We start from the raw sequence: 5,569 nt of genomic DNA, 5'->3' as shown, positions 1-5,569 counted from the left end.
TCATTTTCTCCATAAATACTATGGTTTAAAAAGAATAAAAAGCGTCTGTCACTGCTACTGTAAAGAGAGCAATCTGTGGCCTTACAAGAGCGAAACACAGAAAGATGTAAGTGGTAACCTGAAAGAGATACTAAAAGGAGGTGGGGAGGGAGACACGTATTTCAAAACAGTGTTAGAAAACAGAGCCCAATAGTACCTAGTGCATTTTAGAAACGTGAAATAAAAGAACTTTCTTCAGAAAAAGCAGCAATCGGGACTACCTAGTCCTTCTACCAGAGAGAAATCTACGTATACTATGCCTAATAGAGCATGCATGCTTTTTCACTAGGGACACAAGGAAAAACTAAAGGCAAATAAACAGTGAAAAGCGAAAAGAAGCCCACCAGTTTCGAGCGCCCTGACACGACTCATTCAGAAATCTAGCAACAATTTGAGCCCTGCATCAACACAGACTAGAAAACACTAGTCCACAGTGACACAATTAAGTAGACTAGAGAAAGGAAAACCCGTACACACCAACACATCAGAAGCAAGCGCTTGCTCTCTGGAGGATTAAGCAGTAGAGAAAAGAGCAAGAGCTACTGGAGCCGAAAAGATGTCAATGAACTAAGGTCTGGTATGTCCCCTACTTGGCTCAATTTCGTAAGAATACAACTCTTGATTCTTCCACCAAACAACAGTCGTCCTCAGCAAAACAAACTGACCTTAACACCTTCCACGCAGCCCGGAAGAAATCACGGGGTGGAGGGGAGTAAAGCACGGAGGGGAAAAAAAAAACACATCTCAACCAACTGCAAAAATGGAGGGGGTGGGAGGGACGGGGCACTACCACGTGGGCAGGATGCAACACACGCAGGACAGCAGCAACACGTCCGCACGCGAAGGCTGCCTTTGCCCCAATGCCAGAGATGGACCCGGGGACAGGATGGGAGAGAAGGTGGGACCCTCGCCCCAGCCTTCTCAGCCCCGCAGGGCACCCGCGACCCACGAGGCTCGGGCCGCCCTCCCGGCAGAACAGCGCCTGGAAGGCGAGGGGAGGACGCCGCATAGCTCCGGGAACAGGACGAGCCCGGGCCAGGTGCAGGTCCCGGAGCGAGAAGGGCGCGACCGTCGCTCCTCCGCGGCCCCAGCATCCGCGGCGCGGGCCCACCTGGGGGAGGGGCGGGCGCGAGCGGCGCCGGGCTGAGGGGCAGCGGCAGCTGAGGAGTGGCGCCGCGGGCGAGGGAGGGCCGCCACCCAGCCGGCCCAGCCCGGCGCCCACCGCGAGCCACTGGGAGCGTGCGCCGAGGACAGCGAGCGCCGCTCGCCCAGGGCAGCCCCCGCCCGCGTCCCGGGAGATGCCCCAGCCCCGCCTCCCCGCCCGCCGCCCCAGCCCCGACGAGACCCTGGCGACGCGTGCTCACCTCAGGCTGCGCAGGCCCGGACGGCCCGGCCGAGCCCCCGGCCGCTGCGTGCGTCTCCGTTCCCCGCGGAAGGTCCCAACGGCGCCCTCGGAGAGCGGCCCAGGCCCGGAGCGGCGCCGAGAGCGGCGGCGGCGGCAGCGGCGGCGGCGGCGGGAGCAGCCAACATCCGGGGCCGCGCACCCGGAACTACTTCCCGGCCCGCTCCCTCCCACCCCCGCCTCCCGCGACGTCTCAGCGCTCCCGGCCGGGCGTCCTCGGCACCACGGCCCGCCCCGTCGTTGCCGCGCGATGCGCGAGGGATCCCTCCGCGGGGACAAGTAGTGCCTCTGAGCTCCCGCGGCTCTGCCTGCTTGCGGCCAGCGGGAACTGGCGGTAGGCAGTGCGGAGCGCCTTGCAGTGCTTGGGGCCTCAGGCTTGAGAGCGGCCGAGGCGGCCCCGGCCCCTCTGCCGGGATTCCAACTCCTGAGGAATGCGCCTCGTGACCTCCCCGCCTTCCAGCCTCTGCCTCTGCGCGGCCCCGACAAGCACACGGCGCGGATTTTCCCGGCCGCCACCGGGGCGCTTTGGACCTTGCTTGGGGACACGCGTCCTTCGGAATGTCAAGAACCTGGGTTCGAGGCCCCTCCCTACCCAGGCATGTCATCTTGTCATTACCCCTGCCGCGTCATCCTCTCCATCTCGAGTTAGCTGGCCAGGTCGTGGCCTCACTATCAACAGGTGGAGCGTTTAGTAGGGTTGTTCAGACTTCTGGTAAACTTTGGACTTTCCCTCAGTCTTCCCTGATCCTACCTCTGAACTACTAGCGTTGACAATCTGCCCTGTCCTTTTACACTTAATTACCTTGGGAGGTATTTGCTGAGCAAATGCTGTCACGCACTCTTCCCCGCAGCCTCTAGAACAGTTGTGAACAGCAGTTGCTCAGTATTGGGACATTTGATGGTTAGATGGATGTCAGTGAGTTTGGTTGAATGAGAAAGCAAATGTCTGAGAGAATTGACCCTGGCAATCTTGCTGAGCTAAGACGGCGTGAAACCTCCTTCCATTACTTCATCAAGCATTGAACACTTTCATCTGCCAAGCATCTCCTGCCAATGGGGATTCAAAAGTATTCACTTCTGTCCAGGATACACCAGTGAGATTCTAAAGGTTTATCCACTCATTTGTCCAACAAAGACTTAAAAGGGCGTTGTACCAGGCACGACTTTAGTGCTTCAGATGAATCATTGAACAGAAAAGGAGGGGGCGACTATCATTCCCTCTTGGACATAAAGGTGATAAAAAATAAAAAGAATTATGTAATAATGTTAGAAAACATTGAATGATACGGGGGTGTGGGGGGAGCAGTCAGAACAGAGCTGTGTGGAACACTAGAAGGATAGTCCTTTTAAAAATAGCTGCCTGGGGCAGTGGTGGCGCTTGCCTTTAATCCCAGCACTTGGGAGGCGGAGGCAGGCGGATTTCTGAGTTCGAGGCCAGCCTGGTCTACAGAGTGAGTTCCGGGACAGCCAGAGAAACCCTGTCTCGAAAAACAAACAACAACAAAAAACAAAAACAAAAAACAAAAAAACAAAAAACCTGCCTGGGTAAGCCACAATAATAAGGCAACTTGAATCAGAGGCTTAAAATAAGTGAAGAGATTTAATGTATTGGTGGTTAAACATCCCTGTGAGTCAGTAGTTAATAGTGAGGTCAGGAGAGGTAAAAGATAAGGACGGGGGAGGGGAGGGATCTTGTGGGCTATAACAGTCTCTACAGAGCTTTAAAGAGCGAGTGCTCTGCTTAGAGTACAGGGTAGGAAGTCAAAGGTGACATTACCCAGGGACAAGGTGATGACCTAAATTAGGTCAGTACCACACAGGAAAATAAGACACAGGCTTTTATATTTTTAAGTTCTCAGTCTAGGGGCTAGCAAGATGGCTCAACAGGTAAAGATTACTACACAAGCCTGATGACCAGAACTTAATCCCTGGAATCCATGTAAAGGTAGAAAAGAACCAATTCCACAGGGTTGTCTCCGACCACACATGTGCTGTGGCAAGTGCACACACACATACACCACAATAATTTGAAAAATAATCCACCTAGATACATGTTTATAACTTCAGCTCTAGGGAAAACTATGTCAGGAGGATCATGAGTTTGAGGCCACCCTGGGCCTCATGGATCCTGTCTCAACAACAAAGAACTCAGTCTAGTGGGAAATAAGTAAATTGATTATGTAACACTATGACAAGGAGAATATAGTCCCAAAGAGGTACCCTCAATATCCCCCTTGTCAGCTTTCCTGAGAAAGGGTAGACTGTCCCAGAGCTCCAGTTCATCAAGAGAATTAGAATTACCTGGTTTGCTGGTCAATCAAGTGGCTCCTCAGTTGAACATAATTAACACTAGCCTTCCCAGCCTCTCAGGTGTCAAAGTTCACCTTCCTCCACCTAGGCTCTAGACAGAGAATACTAAAGAGCAGCCTGGGTTCTGCTCTTAAAGAGATGGGTACAGCTGTTCCCATTTGTGGGCGGGGTAAACTGAAGCCAGGAGTCACCAGGATTTAACCTGAAGCTTAGATCATGAAGGACCACAGTCAGGAATCTCTCTGAGTCACTTAAGTAGAGTCAGCCAGAAGATAAAATACAAAGACAAGCAGAGACTTGGCTCTAAACCCATTCACTACCTCTGTAATGGCTATTCCTGGTTGTCAACCCGACTCTATCTGGAATGAACTGCAATCCAAAATTGGAGGGCACGCCTGTGATCCAGATCATGAGGCTAGAAGAGACAAGTTTCTGACCTGGATCTTGGCATGGTCAGAAGGGTAGTGGCCATGAAAAGTTTAGGCCCAGGTAAAGTAGTACATGCCTTTAATCCCAGGAGACTGAAGCAAGGCAGTCTCTGAGTTCAAGGTCAGCCTGGGACAAAACAAGTCCCAGATCCAGATGTGGTGGTACACACTGTTAATCTGGGCCACACCTTCTGCCGGAGACCTACATAAGGATATGGGAAGAAGGAAGATTCACTCTTCTTTGCCTGCTTGCACTTACTTGCCAGCACATCTATTGGAACCTACGGCTACAGAAGACCAGCTGAAACAACTAGCCTCATGGGACTGAGCAACTACTTGATTCTTGGACTTCCTATCTACAGCTGCCCATTGTTGGGTTAGTTGGACTACCAACTGTAAGTCATCACAATATATAGAGACATTCCATAAGTTTTGTGATCCTAGAGAACCCTGACTAATACAACCTCCTCTTACAAGTCATGGACAGGACACTTCTTCACTGTTTTGGAATTCTGAGATATGGTCCAGGAATGTTAAGTCTGGTTTACAGGCTGCATAGAATTGGAGAAAAAAACATGTTTGCATACCTGCGAGGATCGAGTGGTAAGCCCCTGCCTTTGAGAACAGAACCAGAAGCCACAGGGATTCAAAAGGTGGAGGGCCAATGAAATCTGTACTTTATATGGGATTCCTGCTGTGGATAGAATGTAGCTGATCTGGCTACAGAAACAAACAAAAAAAAAATTAATAATGGTAAGAGGACAGACGTGTCAATTTGCTTTGCTATAGTAACCTGTTCACCGTGGGTTTTCATCCCACAATATTGTACTGTACACGTTAAACACAATAAAATTAATTTTAAAAAATTTAACATGTGGAAAAGTACACACAGAGAGACACACACATGATTGCAATGGCCATAGCAACAAGAAAGGTTCTGTTACCTTACAAGGAAGAAAAGTTTAAAACCAAGGTTGTAAGGGTTTAGATTAGGTACCAATCTGATATTCCTTAACTTCATGTGTTGCTATATCAAATTTAGCTTCTCTCCATCTCTATTCCTGTATCTATGAGCTGGAGATTTTAATCCCAGAGACCTAGCCAAAGAGTTTGTGCATAGGCTGTCATCAAGTCAAAGCACCACAGACAGCTGATCACTATATGTGCTGGAGAGCTGGTCACAGGAAAGAGTAGTTTGCTGTCTTGGGAGATGCAGGTGGGTTGGGAGGGAAGGTTGGAGCAGGCCAGCTCTCAGAGAAGAGGTGGTAAACCTGGGAACAGATAATTGAGACAGATTGCAATTCAGAGAGATGAAGGTGTTGCTGATCCTTATTGTTTTCAGTCTTTCTCCAGCTTCGTGTGGACTGTAAATTCCCTGAAAAGGACTCAG

General features: G+C 50.7%; 1 protein-coding gene across 4 annotated transcripts in view; it reads right to left on the bottom strand.

Annotated features, from left to right (window-relative positions):
• Foxj3 (forkhead box J3) overlaps positions 1–1,586 on the bottom strand; it is a 91,049-nt gene extending 89,463 nt beyond the window's left edge. For 2 of the 4 annotated variants that reach the window (XM_031378475.1, XM_031378476.1), the window contains exon 1: positions 1,404–1,586. The gene's annotated coding sequence lies outside the window, so the exon portion shown is untranslated. Of the gene's footprint in view, positions 1–704; positions 724–1,403 lie in introns of those variants that run through there. The other 2 variants (XM_031378479.1, XM_031378478.1) reach the window with 2 other exon arrangements.
• Between the last annotated feature and the right edge of the window lie 3,983 nt (positions 1,587–5,569).

The sequence above is a fragment of the Mastomys coucha genome, unplaced genomic scaffold (assembly GCF_008632895.1).
Source record: "Mastomys coucha isolate ucsf_1 unplaced genomic scaffold, UCSF_Mcou_1 pScaffold18, whole genome shotgun sequence".
Taxonomy (NCBI): Eukaryota; Metazoa; Chordata; class Mammalia; order Rodentia; family Muridae; genus Mastomys; species Mastomys coucha.
Note: the sequence above shows the minus strand (reverse complement) of the source record. Positions and strands in the feature narration are given on the sequence as shown.